This window comes from Ranitomeya imitator, chromosome 6 (assembly GCF_032444005.1).
Source record: "Ranitomeya imitator isolate aRanImi1 chromosome 6, aRanImi1.pri, whole genome shotgun sequence".
NCBI lineage: Eukaryota > Metazoa > Chordata > Amphibia > Anura > Dendrobatidae > Ranitomeya > Ranitomeya imitator.
Genome location: NC_091287.1, coordinates 232,433,788 through 232,457,337, shown reverse-complemented (window position 1 = coordinate 232,457,337; position 23,550 = coordinate 232,433,788).

Here is a 23,550-nt window from a genome sequence, read left to right as displayed (position 1 = left end):
GCTTAAGCCAGTACATGTCCGGGCCCATCTGAAGTTTGCTAGAGAGCATTTGGATTATCCTGAAGAGTATTGGGAGAATGTCATATGGTCTGATGAAACCAAAGTAGAGCTGTTTGGTAGAAACAAAACTCGTCGTTATTGGAGGAGACAGAATGCTGAGTTGCATCCAAAGAACGCCATACCTACTGTGAAGCATGGGGGTGACAACATCATGCTTTGGGGCTTTTCCTCTGCAAAGGGACCAGGATGACTGATCCATGTACATGAAAGAATGAATGGGGCCATGTATCATGAGATTTTGAGTCCAAACCTCCTTCTATCATCAAGGGCATTGAAAATGAAATGTGGATGGGTCTTTCAGCATGATAATGATTCCAAGCACACCACCAGGGCAACAAAGTAGTGGCTTTGTAAGAATCATATGAAGGTCCTGTAGTGGCCTAGCCAGTCTACAGATATCACTCCCATAGAAAACCTTTGGAGAGAGTTGAAAGTCCTTGTTGCCCAGCGACAGGCCCAAAACATCACTGCTCTAGAGTAGAGTTGAGCGACCTTGACCTTTTTAGAGTCGAGCCGGGTTTCGCGAAACCCGACTATCTCAAAAGTCGAGTCGAGTGGAATCGATTATCGCGAAAAGTCGGGGATCGACCGAAACACGAAACCCAATGCAAGTCAATGGGGGAGCATAGTCGGCAGTGAGTAGAGGCCAGGAAAACATGTACCGAGCCCATTGTATTGGCAAAAACATCCATTCTTGCTACTGAAGCTTGTCAATCGTAATTTAGCTTATAATAAGTGTAAGGCATTTGAAATTGGGGGTCATTTGGCTAAAGTTGTGGGGGGTAGGGCTGGTTCAAGCAATTAGTGGGCCCAGGACATCTGGACCACGTCACCGCAGTGGAGCAGGGAGAGGTAAGTATTTCAACTTTGCAAGTGCTGTGATCCTGAGCAAGCAGGGGGGGCCCACTCGTTGGCATTGGCACTGGCACAGGGCCCCTCAAAGTACAGCGGTGTGTTTGCACGGCGCGGGCGCCTCCCACCGGCAGCAACACTTTTGCGTACTATGAGAGGCCCTGTGCCAGTGACGTCGCCAACGAGTATTCCTCCCCCCACCTGATAAAGGAACCTGCACCTTCATCTGCACCTTCCTCTTTGTCCCCGTGTAATGTGGTATGATATGCGGGAAGGGGGACCTGACTTTCAGCAGGGTCACAATCTTGCAGTGTAGCGTGCACGGGGAATGTTGCGTTATGGGTCAATGTACCAGCAGACTCAAATCTCACTGGCTGGGCAATGGGCAGGATGAGGGGGAAACAGATATGGGCCCAAAGAATAAAGTGGGCTAAATGCAGTTCAAAATTGGTAACAGGACTAACCAGGGGGCATTGCTTTGTTCAGTGGAGGACAACTGGAATGAGAGGCTGACACAGAGAGTAGGCCCAAATCAGTAAGTATTCTAAATGCAGTTCAAAATTGGCAACAGTAGTAAACCGGCGGCACAGCTTTGTTCACTGTAGGAGAACAGCAAGGAGCGGCAGACACAGATAGAAGGCCCCAACCCAACTAGTAGGCCTAATGCACTGTTGTTTTCAACAACTACTTAAGAAGATCGAAGCAATGGAGACAAAACCTGGGGAACACCTTGGAGTGGAACACACCGTCTCTACACCCCATACCCAATTTGTAGGCCTAATGCAGTGTAGTTTTCAACAACTACTAAACGAGAGTCAGAAGATTGAAGCAATGGCGAGGAAACCTGGGGAACACCTTGGAGCGGCAGACACCGTTAGTAGGCCTTACCGAAGTAGTAGCCCCAATGCAGTTTTCAAATTCCTAGAGGCTGAAAACCAGACTATTGATGCTCAGCTTTTTTCAAAGGAGGACAACTGTATTGAGTGGCGCAGACAGACACAGGTAGTAGGCCTTAAACCAAAAATGTGGCTCAATGCAGTTTAAAAAAGGTTACAGGGGTACACAGGCAGCATTTGTCTGGTCAGTGGAGGACAATTTCAATTATGGACCGCAGACAGACTTTGTACGCCTACTATTAAAAAAAGGATGCTCTATGCAATTAAAAATAGGTTCCAGGGGTCCACGGGCAGCAGTGGTGTGGTCAGTGGAGAAGTATTGGAAGGAGGGACCGCAGACAGGCGTAGTAGGCCTAACATAACAAAATTAGGCTGTAGGCACTTTAAAATTGGTTCCAGGGGTACACGGGCAGCAGTGGTGTGGTCAGCGGAGGACAATTTGAATTAGGGACTGCAGACAGACTTTGTAGGCTGTCCCCTGTGGACCATGCATCCAACACATTAACCCAGTGCGCCGTAATGGACACGTAACTTTTTGTGGACATACCTACTGGTCCATGCGTCTCTTGTCAGGTGCACCTTTCTACTGTTTGATTGCCTGAGTGCTATGACAATGCAGACTTTTTCATGCCGGTGGAGGGCTGGGATGGCTTTTCTCGCAAAAGAAGTGTCGACTGGGTAGCTTGAACCGTGGTACAGCGTAGTTCATCTGGGCTTTATAAATATAAAACAAAGAAAAAAAGTAGGCTCCATGCACTTTCAGCTGGGTTCCAGGGGTACACGGCCAGCATTGGTCTGGTCAGTGGAGAACTATTGAAAGGAGGGACCGCAGACAGGCTTAGAAGGCCTAACATAATACAATTGGGCTGTAGGCACTTTATAATTGGTTCCAGGGGTACACGGGCAGCAGTGGTCTGGTCAGTGGAGGACAAGTGTAAGGAGGGACCGCAGACAGGCGTAGTAGGCCTAACATAATAAAATATGGCTGTAGGCACTTTAAAATTGGTTCCAGGGGTACACGGGCAGCAGTGGTCTGGTCAGTGGAGGACTAGTGGAAGGAGGGACCGCAGACAGGCTTCGAAGGCCTAACATAATAAAATTGGGCTGTAGGCACTTTAAAATTGGTTCCAGGGGTACACGGGCAGCAGTGGTCTGGTCAGTGGAGGACAAGTGTAAGGAGGGACCGCAGACAGGCGTAGTAGGCATAACATAATAAAATATGGCTGTAGGCACTTTAAAATTGGTTCCAGGGGTACACGGGAAGCAGTGGTCTGGTCAGTGGAGGACAAGTGTAAGGAGGGACCGCAGACAGGCGTAGTAGGCCTAACATAATAAAATATGGCTGTAGGCACTTTAAAATTGGTTCCAGGGGTACACGGGCAGCAGTGGTCTGGTCAGTGGAGGACAAGTGTAAGGAGGGACCGCAGACAGGCTTCGAAGGCCTAACATAATAAAATTGGGCTGTAGGCACTTTAAAATTGGTTCCAGGGGTACACGGGAAGCAGTGGTCTGGTCAGTGGAGAACAAGTGTAAGGAGGGACCGCAGACAGGCGTAGTAGGCCTAACATAATAAAATATGGCTGTAGGCACTTTAAAATTGGTTCTAGGAGTACACGGGCAGCAGTGGTCTGGTCAGTGGAGGCCTAGTGGAAGGAGGGACCACAGACAGGCGTAGTAGGCCTAACATAATAAAATATGGCTGTAGGCACTTTAAAATTGGTTCCAGGGGTACACGGGCAGCAGTGGTCTGGTCAGTGGAGGACTAGTGGAAGGAGGGACCGCAGACAGGCTTCGAATGCCTAACATAATAAAATTGGGCTGTAGGCACTTTAAAATTGGTTCCAGGGGTACACGGGAAGCAGTGGTCTGGTCAGTGGAGAACAAGTGTAAGGAGGGACCGCAGACAGGCTTAGAAGGCCTAACATAATAAAATTGGGCTGTAGGCACTTTAAATTTGTTTCCAGGGGTACACGGGCAGCAGTGTTCTGGTCAGTGGAGGACTAGTGGAAGGAGGGACCGCAGACAGGCGTAGTAGGCCTAACATAAAAAAATTTGGCTGTAGACACTTGGAATTCTCTTGCAGGTGTACACAGGCAGCATTAGTGTTGTCAGCGGAGGCCGATTGTAATGAGTGTCTGCCAGTTAGTAGTCCCAAACAATAAATGAAAAAATCGTTCCAGCTCCAAATAGTAAAATCCAAATTCCAACTTTATTAAGCCAATATAAAAACAACGGTGGACATATGCTCTACATGTGCATATCAGGACACGAGCTCGTGTCCTGATATGCACATGTAGAGCATATGTCCACCGTTGTTTTTATATTGGCTTAATAAAGTTTAAATTTGGATTTTACTATTTGGAGCTGGAACGATTTTTTCTTTTCTTCATGAGATGACCGCGTGGATCAGCGTTGGGTTCCATGCTCCTGCGGTGGCTACTTGGTGAGCTGGCTTTTTTTCTTCTTTGCTATTTCCAAACAATAAATACATGTTAATGTCTCGCATTACAACAAAACGAAAACACAAAAAGGTGCAATCATTAGGTACAGGGGTGGGCTCCTCTGCGTAGTTTCAGACCTAGTAATTTGGCGCAAAGTATTTACTTGGGTAAATATAGGACACTGCCCCTGACTATGTTAAGTACCATCATACATGTCAACACAATGGTATTGTCAGTGGCAGGAATTTAAGGATGTCAGCGCATAGACTAAACATTGGTGGAACTGTGAGAGATAATTGTGCAAGTGGTAGAGCAATGTTTGAGCTGGGGGTGGGGGAACTCTCTTGTGGCCGGCGGTACAGGCCCAGGGCCCCTCATGTTACAACAGTGTGTCTGACGTTGGGTGCGCACCACCACCGCCAGAGACACTTTATTGTACTATGAGGGACCCAGTGGCAGTGCCGTCGACCAAAAGCGGGCACACCCACCTCTTCAGACAAGCAGCACTCTCACGGGTGCTTGCGCCAAGTGGCGATACCACGGCCCCGTGTAGGGAGTTTGGCCATTTAGGGAGGTGTAAACATGTCGTATGCTGGACAATCAGCTGCTGCAAATTACGAGATTGGAAAAGTCATTCAGAGTAGTCCACAGGCAAGACCTTTTCATAGGAAAGCTAGGTGTCGGACGGGCAAGGTGGGGCAAAAGAATTCGAAATCCAGTTGTGGTTCATTTTAATAAAGGTTAGATCATCAACATTTTGGGTAGCCAGACGAGTCCTTTTTTCGGTTAATATCGAACCTGCAGCACTGAATACTCTTTCTGATAGGACACTAGCTGCCGGGCAAGCAAGCTCCTGCAATGCATATTCTGCCAATTCTGGCCAGGTGTCTAATTTGGATGCCCAGAAATCAAATGGGAATGACGGTTGAGGGAGAACATTGATAAGGGATGAAAAATAGTTAGTAACCATACTGGACAAATGTTGTCTCCTGTCCCTTTGAATTGATGCTGAAGTACCTGTCCTATCTGCGGTCATTGCAAAATCACTCCACAACCTGGTCAGAAAACCCCTCTGTCCAACGCCACTTCTGATTTCTGCACCTCTATCACCTCTGGTCTGCTGCCCCCTGCAGCTCGTGTGAGAACGATCACGGGCGCTGTGTGCTGTGAATGCCTGAAGCAAACGGTCAACAAGAGTTGATTGTTTGGTTGCTAATATTAGTTCCAAGTTCTCATGTGGCATAATATTTTGCAATTTGCCTTTATAGCGAGGATCAAGGAGGCAGGCCAACCAGTGATCGTCATCGTTCATCATTTTAGTAATGCGTGTGTCCCTTTTGAGGATACGTAAGGCATAATCCGCCATGTGGGCCAAAGTTCATGTTGTCAAATCTGCGGTTGTGCTTGGTTGAGGGGCAGTTTCAGGCAAATGTACGCCACTTGTGTCCCTCAAAAAACCAGAACCCGGCCTTGCCACGCCACCAATTTCCAGTGGCCCCGGAAAAGCTTCCTCATTAAAAATATACTCATCCCCATCATCCTCCTCGTCCTCCTCCTCCTCTTCGCCCGCTACCTCGTCCTGTACACTGCCCTGACCAGACAATGGCTGACTGTCATCAAGGCTTTCCTCTTCCTCTGGTGCAGACGCCTGATCCTTTATGTGCATCAAACTTTGCATCAGCAGACGCATTAGGGGGATGCTCATGCTTATTATGGCGTTGTCTGCACTAACCAGTCATGTGCATCCTCAAAACACTAAAGGACTTGACACATGTCTTGTATCTTCGACCACTGCACACCTGACAACTCCATGTCTGCCATCCTACTGCCTGCCCGTGTATCTGTATCCTCCCACAAAAACATAACAGCCCGCCTCTGTTCGCACAGTCTCTGAAGCATGTGCAGTGTTAAGTTCCACCTTGTTGCAACGTCTATGATTAGGCGATGCAGGGGAAGGTTCACAGACCGCTGATAGGTCTGCATACGGCTTGAGTGTACGGGCGAACGGCGGATATGTGAGCAAAGTCCGCGCACTTTGAGGAGCAGGTCGGATAACCCCGGATAACTTTTCAGGAAGCACTGCACCACCAGGTTTAAGGTGTGAGCCAGGCAAGGAATGTGTTTGAGTTGGGAAAGGGAGATGGCAGCCATGAAATTCCTTTCGTTATCACTTACTACCTTGCCTGCCTCAAGATCTACTGTGCCCAGCCATGACTGCGTTTCTTTCTGCAAGAACTCGGACAGAACTTCCGCGGTGTGTCTGTTGTCGCCCAAACACTTCATAGCCAATACAGCCTGCTGATGCTTGCCAGTAGCTGCCCCATAATGGGACAACTGGTGTGCAACAGTGGCAGCTGCGGATGGAGTGGTTGGGTTACTGCGGTCTGTGGACGAGCTCTCGCTTCTGCAGGAGGTCGAGGAGGAGGAGGAGGGGGTGTGAACGCCTACAGCCAACTGTTTCCTAGACCGTGGGCTAGGCAGAACTGTCCCGAAATTGATGTCCCCTGTGGACCCTGCATCCACCACATTCACCCAGTGTGCCGTGATGGACACGTAACGTCCCTGGCCATGCCTACTGGTCCATGCATCTGTTGTCAGGTGCACCTTTGTACTCACAGATTGCCTGAGTGCATGGACAATGCGCTCTTTAACATGCTGGTGGAGGCCTGGGATGGCTTTTCTCGAAAAGAAGTGTCGACTGGGTAGCTCGTAGCATGATTCAGCGTAGTCCATCAGGGCTTTGAAAGCTTCGCTTTCAACTAACCCGTAGGGCATCACCTCTAACGAGATTAGTCTAGCTATGTGGGCATTCAAACCCTGTGTACGCGGATGCGAGGATAAGTACTTCCTTTTTCTAACGAAAGTCTCATGTAGAGTGAGCTGGACTGGAGAGCTGGAGATCGTGGAACTAGCGGGTGTGCCGGTGGACATGGCAGACTGAGAGACGGTTGGAGACGGTATTGTTGCCGCCGGTGCCCTAGATGCAGTGTTTCCTACTACGAAATTGGTGATTCCCTGACCCTGACTGCTTTGGCCTGGCAAAGAAACCTGCACAGATACTGCAGGTGGTGCGGAAAATGGTGGCCTTACAGTGACGGAAGGGATGTAGCGTTGCTGACTAGCTTCATTGGCCGAGGGTGCTACAACCTTAAGGGACGTTTGGTAGTTAGTCCAGGCTTGAAAATGCATGGTGGTTAAATGTCTATGCATGCAACTTGTATTGAGACTTTTCAGATTCTGACCTCTGCTTAAGGTAGTTGAACATTTTTGACAGATGACTTTGCGCTGATCAATTGGATGTTGTTTAAAAAAATGCCAGACTGCACTCTTTCGAGCATCGGATCCCTTTTCAGGCATTGCAGACTGAGCTTTAACCGGATGGCCACGCTGTCCTCCAACAGGTTTTGGCTTTGCCACGCGTTTTGTGCCAGATACGGGCCCGGCAGATGGAACCTGTTGCGATGTTGATACCTGCTGCGGCCCCTCCTCCTCCATTTCAGAACTACTGCCGCCTGCACCCTGTTCCCCCAATGGCTGCCGGGTCAACAACTGGGTCATCTATAACCTCCTCTTCTATCTTGTGTGCAACTTCGTCTGTGTCACCGTGTAAGTCGGTGGTATTAGCGTTCGTGACGGGGCAACATAGTCTCATCAGGGTCTGATTCTGGATCAGTACCCTGAGAGGGCAATGTTGTGGTCTGAGTCAAAGGAACAGCATAGTAGTCTGGCTGTGGCTGTGCATCAGTGCACTCCATGTCCGATTCAACTAGTAATGGGCATGGCCTGTTAACTGTTTCACTTTCTAAGCCAGGGACGGTATGTGTAAAGAGCTCCATGGAGTAACCCGTTGTGTCGCCTGCTGCATCCTTCTCTGTTGTTGTTTTTGCTGAAGAGGACAAGGAAGCAACTTGTCCCTGACCGTGAACATCCACTAACGATGCGCTGCTTTTACATTTACCAGTTTCAAAAGAGGAGGCAAAAGAGCTAGAGGCTGAGTCAGCAAGGTAAGCCAAAACTTGCTCTTGCTGCTCCGGCTTTAAAAGCTGTTTTCCTACTCCCAGAAAAGGGAGCATTCGAGGCCTTGTGTAGCCAGACGACGAACCTGGCTCCACAGCTCCAGACTTAGGTGCTATAATTTTTCTCCCACGACCACCTGATGCTCCACTACCACTACCATCATTACCAGCTGGCAATGAACGCCCACGGCCACGACCTCTTCCACCAGACTTCCTCATTGTTTTAAAAACGTAACCAAAGTAATGATTTTTGTTGCTGTCAAACAACTTACACGGTGAGCTATAACTTCAGTATGATTTAGATATCCCTTTACAGGTGGGTGAGACCGCAAGGAAAATCAGGCACAATGTTACACACTCTGTTTTCTGTGGCACCAAATGAGAGAGATGCCACACACGCAGGACTGTCACTCAAGCACAAATGTCAATATTAATCTCCCACTGTTTTTTTTTTATTTTTTCAGGGAGAATTTAGAAACCAAATAAAAAAAAATAGGCTTTCTATGGCCCACTATTTGAGAGAGAGATGGCACACTCAGCAGTCAGGACTGGCACACAAGCAGAAAGGCCAATATTAATCTCCCACTGTTTTTTTTTTATTTTTTCAGGGAGAATTTAGAAACCAAATAAAATAAAAATAAATAGGCTTTCTATGGCCCACTATTTGAGAGAGAGATGGCACACTCAAGAGTCAGGACTGGCACACAAGCAGAAAGGCCAATATTAATCTTTCACTGTTTTTTTTTATTTTTTCAGGGAGAATTTAGAAACCAAATTAAAAAAAAAAATAGGCTTTCTATGGCCCACTATTTGAGAGAGAGATGGCACACTCAGGAGTCAGGACTGGCACACAAGCAGAAAGGCCAATATTAATCTCCCACTGGTTTTTTTTTATTTTTTCAGGGAGAATTCAGAAACCAAATATAAAAAATAGGCTTTCTATGGCCCACTATTTGAGAGAGAGAGATGGCACACTCAGGAGTCAGGACTGGCACACAAGCAGAAAGGCCAATATTAATCTCCCACTGTTTTTTTTTATTTTTTCAGGGAGAATTTAGAAACCAAACTTTAAAAAAATAGGCTTTCTATGGCCCACTATTTGAGAGAGAGATGGCACACTCAGGAGTCAGGACTGGCACACAAGCAGAAAGGCCAATATTAATCTCCCACTGTTTTTTTTTATTTTTTCAGGGAGAATTTAGAAACCAAATAAAAAATAAATAAATAGGCTTTCTATGGCCCACTATTTGAGAGAGAGATGGCACACTCAGGAGTCAGGACTGGCACACAAGTAGAAAGGCCAATATTAATATCCCACTGTTTTTTTTTATTTTTTCAGGGAGAATTTAGAAACCAAATAAAAAATAAATAAATAGGCTTTCTATGGCCCACTATTTGAGAGAGACATGGCACACTCAGGAGTCAGGACTGGCACACAAGCAGAAAGGCCAATATTAATCTCCCACTGGTTTTTTTTTTCATTTTTTCATGGAGAATTTAGAAACCAAATAAAAAAAGGCTTTCTATGGCCCACTATTTGAGAGAGAGAGTGTTAGGACTGGCGGAACGCACCAAGAAAGGTGGTATAGATGCGTTCGCCGTCCGGGGTCCACCGTGCAGGTGAAAACCTGCTGCTAGTAAATACAGACTATATGGCGGTACACTAAAGTATATACACGTGGGTTCAACCTCACCCAGCATGAAGGGAGCAATCCTGTTGCGTCACAGGATCGCGGTACCGCACCTAAAGCGCGAGCGAGTAGTCAGCGTACTTAAGCCCAACTGGGATTGAAGTCCGATTAGACCCTCGCTGGCACTACACCACAACTGGGTGTGTAAGGAAACTAAGAATAAATATATAAATGCACAGGAGTGCGAGCAATGCCGCACTGACGGACGCCACCAACCACACTGGCTTGGGTATGGAAAGCGCAAGGCAAGCGCACGGCGCCGTACAGGTGGACACAGCAAGAGGACGCTGTAATGTGTGTATCGTGCAGATGATTAGTCGGGCGCTAGATAGCTACCAACATCCGCGAGCAGACAACAACTCTAGGGAGGGATATTTAGGAGCTTTCATCCATCGACATACATTCATCTACACACACACATATAACATTATGAGACAATACTAGCGCGTGGCCGTGCGGTCATGCGCAGTTTATATAGTTGCAGCACAGGAAGTGGCTACAGCACTTTTGCCCTTCCAAGACCTGCCAAGAGGACCAATGGAATGTGCTGCAGAGCCTGAGCACATGACCCTCGATCTCCAACGGGAGATCTTACCCTGGGCATGCTCAGTACGTGCAGACAAGGACTTAGTCCCAGAGAAGTCCGCTCGCTGCTGACCAGCACTGACTTTAATGGCAGAGACTGGAGAAGCAGCAGCAACTCTTCGCACAGAGTCAGACTGAGCGAGACGCTGGGATCGACGTCCCTGCTGAGCAGACTCCACTGCGGCTGGAGGAGAATGGGAGACCGCAGCAGAGACGGATCGAGATTCCCCCTGTGCAGCAGAGGAAACTCGACTCCTAACATTACCCCCCCTCCTACGGCCCCCCCTCCTTGGGTCTCGCTACGTTCGAAGGCAGCAATGAGCTGCGGAGCCCGAATGTGCTCAACAGGCTCCCAGGACCTGTCCTCGGGGCCATAACCCTTCCAGTCCACCAAATAAATTTTTTTACCACGCACCACCTTGCACCCCAAAATAGCGTTCACCTCATAATCGTCCGTAGACGAACCCGATGTCCCAGCAGATGACTCGGAAACCGGGACATATACACGGGTTTCAAGAGGGACACATGAAAGGTGTCGGTGATACCAAGGCGTGGCGGAAGGGCCAAACGATAGACCACAGGATTAACCTGCTCGAGGACCTTGAATGGGCCCAAGTAGCGAGGAGCAAATTTAGTGGACTCAACTTGCAGCCTGATGTTACGGGCGGAGAGCCACACCAAGTCGCCAGGAGCAAAAGTCGGAGCGGGACGCCGATGAGCATCAGTGGAGGACCTCATTCTCTCCTTAGAGGCCCGAATGGCATCCTGAGTGCGGTCCCAAATATCCTGTGCCTCCACAGCCCAGTCTGCCACCCTGGAGTGGGTGGAAGACACGGGCATAGACACAGGTACCCGTGGATGCTGACCATAGTTGAGGAGGAATGGGGTTTGTCCAGTGGAGTCGGCTACGGCTTTGTTCAGTGCAAACTCTGCCCATGATAGCAAGGATGCCCAGTCATCCTGCCTGGCTGAAACAAAATGTCGCAGGTATGTGACCAAGGTCTGGTTGGCCCTCTCTACCAACCCATTCGTCTCGGGATGATAAGCGGAAGAGAGATTCAACTCAATACTGAGAAGATGACAGAGCTCTCTCCAGAACCGAGACGCAAACTGGGGACCCCGGTCACTGACAATTTTGTCTGGCATACCATGCAGGCGGAAGATATGTCTAATGAACAACGCTGCCAAGGCCTGTGCAGAAGGTAACCGCGGCAGCGGCACCAAATGCACCATTTTTGAGAAATGATCGGTGATGACCCAAATGATGGTACAGCCGCGAGACTTGGGCAAACCCACAACAAAGTCCATCCCGACCATCTCCCAGGGCCTATCTGCCACCGGCAAGGGATAGAGCAAACCAGCTGGCCTTTGACGCGGAGATTTATTTTTGGCGCAGGAGACACACGCCAGAACATAATCCTGACCTCCCGGACCATATGCGGCCACCAGTACGTCCTCGCCAGTAGCTCAGATGTCCTCTTTGTCCCAAAGTGTCCACCCACTCTGGACGAATGAGCCCAAGAGAGAACCTCCGGTCGCAAATTAATGGGCACAAAAGTCTTGCCCGGAGGCACAGACTCTAGCGAAACCGGCGCCATGGTTCTCAGGCTCTCGGAAGGGACAATAAGCCGAGGTTCCTCTTCCTCCTCCTCAGTTGACATAAGGGAGCGAGAGAGAGCGTCAGCACGGATATTTTTTCCCCGGCGAGATAATGAAGGGAAAAGTGGAACCGGGAGAAGAACAGGGACCATCTGGCCTGGCGAGAATTTAGCCGCTGAGCTGTCTGCAAATAGACCAAATTTTTGTGGTCCGTGTAAACTTGGAAGGGAAACCGCGCACCTTCCAGAAGGTGTCTCCACTCCGAAAAGGCCAACTTCATTGCTAGCAACTCCCTGTCCCCGATGGAGTAGTTCCTCTCCGCTGGCGTGAAGGTCTTGGAGAAGAAGAAGCATGGATGCTTCCGACCTTGAGCATCCTTTTGGTAGAGGACTGCTCCAGCACCAACGGACGAGGCATCCACCTCCTGTAGGAATGGCTTATCCACATCGGGACGATGTAAGATGGGAGCGCTAGCAAAGTGGGACTTAATTGAAGTGAAGGCCTTGGAGACCTCTTCCGACCACAATTTGGGATTCGCTCCCTTCTTGGTGAGGGCTACCAAGGGAGCTACCAGAGTTGAGAAGTGGGGAATGAACTGGCGGTAATAGTTTATGAACCCCATAAAGCGCTGCACCGCTTTAAGAGAATGGGGCTCTTGCCAGTCCATCACAGCCTGTAGTTTGGCAGGATCCATAGCCAATCCCTGGGCGGAGATGATATAGCCCAGGAAAGGTAAGGACTCCTGCTCAAACACACACTTCTCCAACTTTGCGTAAAGAGAGTTTGCCCGTAGGAGGTCGAAGACTCTGCCAACATCTCTCCGGTGGGAGTCAATATTTGGAGAAAAGATGAGAATATCATCCAGATAGACTACAACCGAGGTGGAAAGCATATCCCGGAAGATGTCGTTGACAAAGTCTTGGAAAACGGCAGGTGCATTACAGAGCCCAAAGGGCATCACCAGATACTCATAGTGCCCATCTCTGGTGTTAAATGCCGTTTTCCACTCGTCCCCCTCACGGATGCGAATCAGGTTATAAGCACCCCGCAGATCTAGTTTAGTAAACACTCTAGCTCCCCGAAGCCTATCGAAAAGCTCAGATATCAACGGCAAAGGGTACTTGTTCTTAACTGTGATAGCATTAAGACCCCTGTAGTCTATGCATGGACGTAGTTCTCCATTCTTCTTCTGCACGAAAAAGAACCCTGCCCCAGCAGGTGACACTGACTTCCTGATGAACCATCTTGCCAGATTCTCTTGTATGTACTGAGACATTGCCTCCATTTCCAGGAGAGATAATGGATAGACTCGACCCCGGGGAGGCTCAGCACCAGGCAAGAGATCAATAGGACAGTCATAGGGGCGATGGGGCGGAAGGGTCTCCGCTGCCTTTTTGGAGAATACGTCTGCATAAGACTAATATTGCTTGGGGAGAGAGGAGAGATCTGCGGGTACCTCTGTAGTAGTAACCTGAACGCACTCTCGATGACACCTGTCCCCACAAGATACACCCCATCCCAGAATTCTGCCTGAGGACCACTCGATGTGAGGAGAGTGGTACCGTAACCAAGGTATCCCCAAGAGAACCTCATCAATTCCCTCAGGAATGACGAGTAGAGATATAATCTCCTGATGAGATGGTGACATGGACAGAGTAAAAGGGATAGTTTGATGTGTAATCTGTGTGGGCAGTGTCGACCCATTCACCACTCGTACCGTTACTGGTTGAGATAGCATGACCAGAGGAATTGCGTGACGTTGGGCGAAGGCTGAAGACATAAAATTGCCCTCCGCCCCAGAATCCACGCAGAGTTCCACCGAGTGAGAGGATGAGCCCAATGTTATTGTCCCCTTAAAGGACAATTTGGAGGCAAACGTCACCGTGTCTAGTGCACCTCCACCAACTACCAATAGACGCTGACGTTTCCTCGACCGCTGGAGACATCTGGAGGCAAGATGTCCAGACTGTTGGCAAAGATGACAAATCTGGAGTGCACGAGCGGTCCGGGACTTAGATCCTGCTCGAGACTCTACCACAGGCTCATGGGGCTCAGGAGCCTGGTCTGGAGATTCCAAAGGTTTGGCGAAGGTGGGAGCCAGCCGAAACCTCTGCCTACACTGGGCTCGCTCTAACCTCCGCACGTGAAAACGGAGATCAATACGAGTGGATAGAGAAATTAATTCCTCCAGTGTGGCGGGAATCTCCCTAGTGGCCAGGGCGTCCTTAACGTGGTCAGCCAGCCCCCTCCAAAATATTGGAATGAGGGCTTTATCCGACCACTCCAGCTCAGATGCTAAGGTGCGGAAGTGGACGGCAAAATGACTGACCAAGGACGAGCCCTGAGTCAATGCCAACAATTGGAGCGCCGTATCATGGGTGACACGAGGTCCCAAAAAGACCTGCTTCAGAGTGCTCAGAAACAACGGAGCACTCTGCACCACATGATCGCCACGCTCCCACAGCGGCGTAGCCCACTGCAACGCTCTGTCCGACAGAAGAGACACTATAAATCCCACCTTAGCCCACTCTGTAGGGAAACGAGAGGCCAGAAGCTCGAGATGGATAGAGCACTGACTCACGAAACCCCTACAAGACTTACTGTCACCAGAGAATTTCTCTGGAAGCGGGAGGCGAGTTAGAGTCGGGACAGGAGCGGCAGTGGACAAGGTGGCTGCAGCAACACTAGCAGCCTGAACAGCGACAGCAGTGACATCCACAGCTGAAGTTGAACACTCAAGAGCCGCCAACCTTCCCTCCAGCTGCTGGATGTACCGCTGTGAACGCTGATCGTCCATCATTTACTAGCCAGACCCTGGCGCTAGTATTCTGTTAGGACTGGCGGAACGCACCAAGAAAGGTGGTATAGATGCGTTCGCAGTCCGGGGTCCACCGTGCAGGTGAAAACCTGCTGCTAGTAAATACAGACTATATGGCGGTACACTAAAGTATATACACGTGGGTTCAACCTCACCCAGCATGAAGGGAGCAATCCTGTTGCATCACAGGATCGCGGTACCGCACCTAAAGCGCGAGCGAGTAGTCAGCGTACTTAACCCCAACTGGGATTGAAGTCCGATTAGACCCTCGCTGGCACTACACCACAACTGGGTGTGTAAGGAAACTAAGAATATATAAATGCACAGGAGTGCGAGCAATGCCGCACTGACGGACGCCACCAACCACACTGGCTTGGGTATGGAAAGCGCAAGGCAAGCGCACGGCGCCGTACAGGCGGACACAGCAAGAGGACGCTGTAATGTGTGTATCGTGCAGATGATTAGTCGGGCGCTAGATAGCTACCAACATCCGCGAGCAGACAACAACTCTAGGGAGGGATATTTAGGAGCTTTCATCCATCGACATACATTCATCTACACACACACATATAACATTATGAGACAATACTAGCGTATGGCCGAGCAGTTATGCGCAGTTTATATAGTTGCAGCACAGGAAGTGGCTACAGCACTTTTGCCCTTCCAAGACCTGCCAAGAGGACCAATGGAATGTGCTGCAGAGCCTGAGCACATGACCCTCGATCTCCAATGGGAGATCTTACCCTGGGCATGCTCAGTACGTGCAGACAAGGACTTAGTCCCAGAGAAGTCCGCTCGCTGCTGACCAGCACTGACTTTAATGGCAGAGACTGGAGAAGCAGCAGCAACTCTTCGCACAGAGTTGAACTGAGCGAGACGCTGGGATCGACGTCCCTGCTGAGCAGACTCCACTGCGGCTGGAGGAGAATGGGAGACCGCAGCGGAGACGGATCAAGATTCCCCCTGTGCAGCAGAGGAAACTTGACTCCTAACAGAGAGATGGCACACTCAGAAGTCAGGACTGGCAGACAATGAGAAAGGCCAATATTGATCTCCCACTGTTTTTTTTTTATTTTTTCAGGGAGAATTTAGAAACCAAATAAAAAAAAATAAATAGGCTTTCTGTGGCCCACTATTTGAGAGAGAGATGGCACACTCAGGAGTCAGGACTGGCACACAAGCAGAAAGGCCAATATTAATCTCCCACTGTTTTTTTTTTATTTTTTCAGGGAGAATTTAGAAACCAAATAAAAAAAAATAAATAGGCTTTCTGTGGCCCACTATTTGAGAGAGAGATGGCACACTCAGGAGTCAGGACTGGCACACAAGCAGAAAGGCCAATATTAATCTCCCACTGTTTTTTTTTTATTTTTTCAGGGAGAATTTAGAAACCAAATAAAAAATAAATAAATAGGCTTTCTGTGGCCCACTATTTGAGAGAGAGATGGCACACTCAGGAGTCAGGACTGGCACACAAGCAGAAAGGCCAATATTAATCTTTCACTGTTTTTTTTTTATTTTTTCAGGGAGAATTTAGAAACCAAATAAAAAAAATAAATAGGCTTTCTATGGCCCACTATTTGAGAGAGAGATAGCACACTCAGGAGTCAGGACTGGCACACAAGCAGAAAGGCCAATATTAATCTCCCACTGTTTTTTTTTATTTTTTCAGGGAGAATTCAGAAACCAAATATAAAAAAAATAGGCTTTCTATGGCCCACTATTTGAGAGAGAGATGGCACACTCAGGAGTCAGGACTGACACACAAGCAGAAAGGCCAATATTAATCTCCCACTGTTTTTTTTTATTTTTTCAAGGAGAATTTAGAAACCAAATAAAAAAAAAAAAAGGCTTTCTATGGCCCACTATTTGAAAGAGAGATGGCACACTCAGGAGTCAGGACTGGCACACATGTAGAAAGGCCAATATTAATATCCCACTGTTTTTTTTTATTTTTTCAGGGAGAATTTAGAAACCAAATAAAAAATAAATAAATAGGCTTTCTATGGCCCACTATTTGAGAGAGAGATGGCACACTCAGGAGTCAGGACTGGCACACAAGCAGAAAGGCCAATATTAATCTCCCCCCACTGGTTTTTTTTTTTTCATTTTTTCAGGGAGAATTTAGAAACCAAATATAAAAAAATAGGCTTTCTATGGCCCACTATTTGAGAGAGAGAGATGGCACACTCAGAAGTCAGGACTGGCAGACAATGAGAAAGGCAAATATTAATCTCCCACTGTTTTTTTTTTTTTCAGGGAGAATTTAGAAACCAAATAAAAAAAAATAAATAGGCTTTCTATGGCCCACTATTTGAGAGAGAGAAGGCACACTCAGCAGTCAGGACTGGCACACAAGCAGAAAGGCCAATATTAAGCTCCCAGTGTTTTTTTTATTTTTTCAGGGAGAATTTAGAAACCAAATAAAAAAAAATAGGCTTTCTATGGCCCACTATTTGAGAGAGAGATGGCACACTCAGGAGTCAGGAGTGGCACACAAGCAGAAAGGCCAATATTAATCTTTCACTGTTTTTTTTTATTTTTTCAGGGAGAATTTAGAAACCAAATAAAAATAAATAAATAGGCTTTCTATGGCCCACTATTTGAGAGAGAGATGGCACACTCAGGAGTCAGGACTGGCACACAAGCAGAAAGGCCAATATTAATCTCCCACTGTTTTTTTTTATTTTTTCAGGGAGAATTCAGAAACCAAATATAAAAAAATAGGCTTTCTATGGCCCACTATTTGAGAGAGAGAAGGCACACTCAGCAGTCAGGACTGGCACACAAGCAGAAAGGCCAATATTAAGCTCCCAGTGTTTTTTTTATTTTTTCAGGGAGAATTTAGAAACCAAATAAAAAAAAATAGGTTTTCTATGGCCCACTATTTGAGAGAGAGATGGCACACTCAGGAGTCAGGAGTGGCACACAAGCAGAAAGGCCAATATTAATCTTTCACTGTTTTTTTTTATTTTTTCAGGGAGAATTTAGAAACCAAATAAAAATAAATAAATAGGCTTTCTATGGCCCACTATTTGAGAGAGAGATGGCACACTCAGGAGTCAGGACTGGCACACAAGCAGAAAGGCCAATATTAATCTCCCACTGTTTTTTTTTTATTTTTTCAGGGAGAATTCAGAAACCAAATATAAAAAAATAGGCTTTCTATGGCCCACTATTTGAGAGAGAGAGATGGCACACTCAGGAGTCAGGACTGGCACACAAGTAGAAAGGCCAATATTAATCTCCCACTGTTTTTTTTTATTTTTCCAGGGAGAATTTAGAAACCAAATAAAAAAAAAATAGGCTTTCTATGGCCCACTATTTGAGAGAGAGAGATGGCACACTCAGAAGTCAGGACTGGCAGACAATGAGAAAGGCCAATATCAATCTCCCACTGTTTTTTTTTATTTTTCAGGGAGAATTTAGAAACCAAATAAAAAAAAATAAATAGGCTTTCTATGGCCCACTATTTGAGAGAGAGATGGCACACTCAGCAGTCAGGACTGGCACACAAGCAGAAAGGCCAATATTAATCTCCCACTGTTTTTTTTTATTTTTTCAGGGAGAATTTAGAAACCAAATAAAAAAATAGGCTTTCTATGGCCCACTATTTGACAGAGAGATGGCACACTCAGGAGTCAGGAGTGGCACACAAGCAGAAAGGCCAATATTAATCTCCCACTGTTTTTTTTTATTATATCAGGGAGAATTTAGAAAAACAAATTAAATAAAAAATAAATAGGCTGTTAGGACTGGCGGATCGCACCAAGACAGATGGTATAGATGCGTTCGCAGTCCGGGGTCCACCGTGCAGGTGAAAACCTGCTGCTAGCAATTAGCAGACTATATGGCGGTACACTAGAGTATACACGCGTGGGTTAACCTCACCCAGCGTGAAAGAAGCAATCCTGTTAAGGCACAGGACCGCGGTACCGCACCTAAAGCTCAAGCAAGTAGTCAGCGAACTCAACCCCAACTGGGATTGAAGTCCGATTAGACCCTTGCTGGCGCAACACCGCAACTGGGTGTGAAATGAAACAGAAGAGCATGCAGTGCCGCACTGAGGAACGCCACTAACCACCCAGGCTTGGGTAAGGAAAGCACAGAGGAAGTGCACGGCGCCGTACTGGCGGTCACAGCAACTGGACGCTATAATGTGTGACTAGTGCTGTAGGATAAGTCGGACGCTAGGTAGCAGCCATACACCTTCCGCGAACAGTCATACTATAGGGTAGGGGTATCCAAGGACGACTTGCACTCACAACATACACACATTAGCAATTGTTTGACAATACTAGCGCATGGCCATGCGGTCATGCGCAGTTTATATAGCAGCAGCACAGGAAGTGGCCACAGCACTTTTGCCCTTCTAGGACCTGCCAAGAGGACCAATGGAATGTGCTTCAGAGCCTGAGCACATGACCCTCGATCTCCAACGGGAGACCTTACGCTGGGCATGCTCAGTACGTGCAGACAAGGACTTAGTCCCAGAGAAGTCCGCTCGCTGCTGACCAGCACAGACTTTAATAGCAGAGACTGGAGAAGCAGCAGTAACTCTCAGAACAGAGTGAGAATGAGCAAGACGCTGGGACCGACGTCCTTGCTGAGCAGACTCCACTGCGGCTGGACAAGAATGAGAGACCGCAGCGGAGGTGGCTTGAGATTCCCCCTGTGCAGAAGCGGGAACTCGACCCCTAACATAGGCTTTCTATGGCCCACTATTTGAGAGAGAGATGGCACACTCAGGAGTCAGGACTGGCACACAAGCAGAAAGGCCAATATTAATCTCCCACTGTTTTTTTTTTATTTTTTCAGGGAGAAATTAGAAACCAAATAAAAAATAAATAAATAAGCTTTCTATGGCCCACTATTTGAGAGAGAGATGGCACACTCAGGAGTCAGGACTGGCACACAAGCAGAAAGGCCAATATTAATCTCCAACTGTTTTTTTTTTTTTTTTCAGGGAGAATTCAGAAACCAAATATATAAAAAAATAGGCTTTCTATGGCCCACTATTTGAGAGAGAGAGATGGCACGCTCAGGAGTCAGGATTGGCACACAAGCAGAAAGGCCAATATTAATCTTTCACTGTTTTTTTTAATTTTTTCAGGGAGAATTTAGAAACCAAATTAAAAAAAAATAGGCTTTCTATGGCCCACTATTTGAGAGAGAGATGGCACACTCAGGAGTCAGGACTGGCACACAAGCAGAAAGGCCAATATTAATCTCCCACTGTTTTTGCTATTTTTTCAGGGAGAATTTAGAAACCAAATAAAAAATAAATAAATAGGCTTTCTATGGCCCACTATTTGAGAGAGAGAGTTGGCACACTCAGGAGTCAGGACTGGCACACAAGTAGAAAGGCCAATTTTAATCTCCCACTGTTTTTTTTTTATTTTTTCAGGGAGAATTTAGAAACCAAATAAAAAATAAATAAATAGGCTTTCTATGGCCCACTATTTGAGAGAGAGTTGGCACACTCAGGAGTCAGAACTGGCACACAAGCAGAAAGGCCAATATTAATCTCCCACTGTTTTTTTTTTCATTTTTTCAGGGAGAATTTAGAAACCAAATATATATAAAAAATAGGCTTTCTATGGCCCATTATTTGAGAGAGAGAGATGGCACACTCAGAAGTCAGGACTGGCACACAAGCAGAAAGGCCAATATTAATTTCTCACTGTTTTTTTGATTTTTTCAGGGAGAATTTAGAAACCAAATAAAAAAAAATTGGCTTTCCATGGCCCACTATTTGAGAGAGAGATGACACACTCAGGAGTCAGGACTGGCACACAAGCAGAAAGGCCAATATTAATCTACCACTGTTTTTTTTTTTCAGGGAGAATTTAGAAACCAAATATAAAAAAAAATAGGCTTTCTATGGCCCACTATTTGAGAGAGAGAGATGGCACACTCTGGAGTCAGGAATGGCACACAAGCAGAAAGGCCAATATTAATCTCCCACGGTTTTTTGATATTTTGTCAGGGAGAATTTAGAAACCAAATTAAAAAAAAAATAGGCTTTCTATGGCCCACTATTTGAGAGAGAGATGGCACACTCAGGACTGGCACACAAGCCCAAAGGCCAATATTAATCTCCCACTGTTTTTTTTTTCAGGGAGAATTTATAAACCCAATAAAAAAAAAAGAAAAAAAAATGGCTTTCTATGGCCCACTGTTATTACCTGATGGTTAGGAGCACCCGGAATTACATGATAGTTAAACCTCATACAGGACGAGCTCTGGGATGTGGGAGCTCTGCTGACTGCAAGCCCTAATCCTATCACACACACTAGAAATAGCCGTAGAGCGCTCCTGACCAGACCTAGGCACCTCGTCACAGCCTAAGAACTATCTAGCCCTAGAGATAGAAAATAAAGCCTACCTTGCCTCAGAGAAATTCCCCAAAGGTAAAGGAAACCCCCCACATATATTGACTGTGAGTAAAGATGAAAGTCACAAACGCAGAAATGAAACAGGTTTCAGCAAATGGAGCCAGACTTACTAAATAGACAGTGGATAGGAAAGGTAACTTTGCGATCAGCACAAAAACCTACAAAAGACCACGCAGAGTATGCAAAAAAGACCTCCGCACCGACTCACGGTGCGGAGGGGCCACTCTGCATCCCAGAGCTTCCAGCTAGCAAGACAAAAGCATGAAAACCAGCTGGACAAGAAAACATTGAACAAATAATGACTATCAGGATCTTAGCTTCTGCAGGTGACCAGAGAGATCCAGGAGCGAACTGAACCAATGCAAAAACATTGACAGCTGGCATAGAGTAACGATCTGAGAGGCGTTAAAGAGAGCAGTCAACCAAAGGATAAACCACGTCACCTGTGTAAGGAACCTCAGAAGCAGCAGGTTGACTCACAGCCACCAGAAGGAGCCCATAGACAGAACTCGCCGAAGTACCATTCCAACCACAGGAGGGATGTTGTGAGTTCTGTTTTTGGGCTCCCTCTGGTGGTTACTGATGGTACTGGGTGATTTGTGTTCTGCTGTCTCTGGTGTCCACCTGTTCTATTAGGATTTGGGAGTTTCCTATTTAACCTGGCTTTCTTGTCATTTCCCCGCCGGCTATCAAGGTTATCAGAGTGTTTTGTTACCTCAGCTTCTGGCTTCAGTAATCTTCAGGACAAGCTAAGTTTTTGATTTTCTTGTTCCACGTTTTGCTTTATTTTTGTCTTGTCCAGCTTGCATATATTTGTTTCTTTGCTGCTGGTTGCTCTAGTGGGCTGTAATTGCTCCTCATGTTCCATGAGTTGGAACATGAGTTCAAGTAATTACAGGATGGTTTTTTGAAGGGTTTTTTGCTGACCGCGCAGTTTACTTTTGTATCCTCTGCTATCTAGTTTTAGCGGGCCTCATTTTGCTGAATCTGTTTTCATACTGTGTATGTGCCTTCCTCTCATTTCACCGTCATTATATGTGGGGGGCTGCTATTTCTGTGGGGTATTTCTCTGGAGGCAAGAGAGGTCTGTGTTTCTTCTAATAGGGGAAGTTAGATCTTCGGCTGGTGCGAGACGTCTAGGATCAACGTAGGCACGTTCCCCGGCTATTGTTATTTGTGTGTTCAGGTTTAGGGTCGCGGTCAGCTCAGGTTCCATCACCCTAGAGCTCGTTGGTGCTTGTCCTTTTGTGATTCCCTGCCATTGGAATCATGACAGTATAGCCGGCCAAAATGTTTGGGCTGAAGTAGGAGGAAAAGTAGTCTGAGGAAGTTTTTTTTTTTTTTTTTTCTCTCCTCTGAGGTTGCTGCCTAGCCTTAATTGCCGCCTGGCTGATTTTTTTTTTTTCCTCCTCTTAATCCTTGAATGGCTCTGACCTTAGCTGTTTATCATGGACATCCAGAGTTTAGCTTCCAGCTTGAATAATCTTGCTGCTAAGGTTCAAAATATACAAGATTTTGTTGTACATGTTCCTATGTCTGAACCTAGAATTCCTATTCCAGAGTTCTTTGCTGGAGATAGATCTAGTTTTCTGAATTTTAGGAACAATTGCAAGCTGTTCCTTTCTTTGAAATCTCGCTCTTCTGGAGACCCTGCTCAGCAGGTTAAGATTATTATATCTTTCCTGCGGGGTGACCCTCAAAATTGGGCATTTGCATTGGCACCAGGGGATCCTGCGTTGCTTAATGTGGATGCGTTTTTTCTGGCATTGGGTTTGCTCTATGAGGAACCTAACCTAGAGATTCAGGCTGAAAAAGCTTTATTGGCTCTCTCTCAGGGGCAAGATGAAGCAGAAATATATTGTCAAAAATTTCGGAAATGGTCAGTGCTTACTCAGTGGAATGAGTGCGCCCTGGCTGCAAAGTTCAAAGATGGCCTTTCTGAGGCTATTAAAGATGTTATGGTGGGGTTCCCTGCGCCTACGGGTCTGAATGAGTCTATGACTATGGCTATTCAGATTGATCGGCGTTTACGGGAGTGCAAACCTGTGCACCATTTGGCGGTGTCTCCTGAACAGGCACTTGAGACAATGCAATGTGATAGAGTTCAGTCTAGAAGTGAACGGCAAAACTATAGGCGGAAAAATTTGTTGTGCTTTTATTGTGGCGATTCAGCTCATGTTATATCAGCATGCTC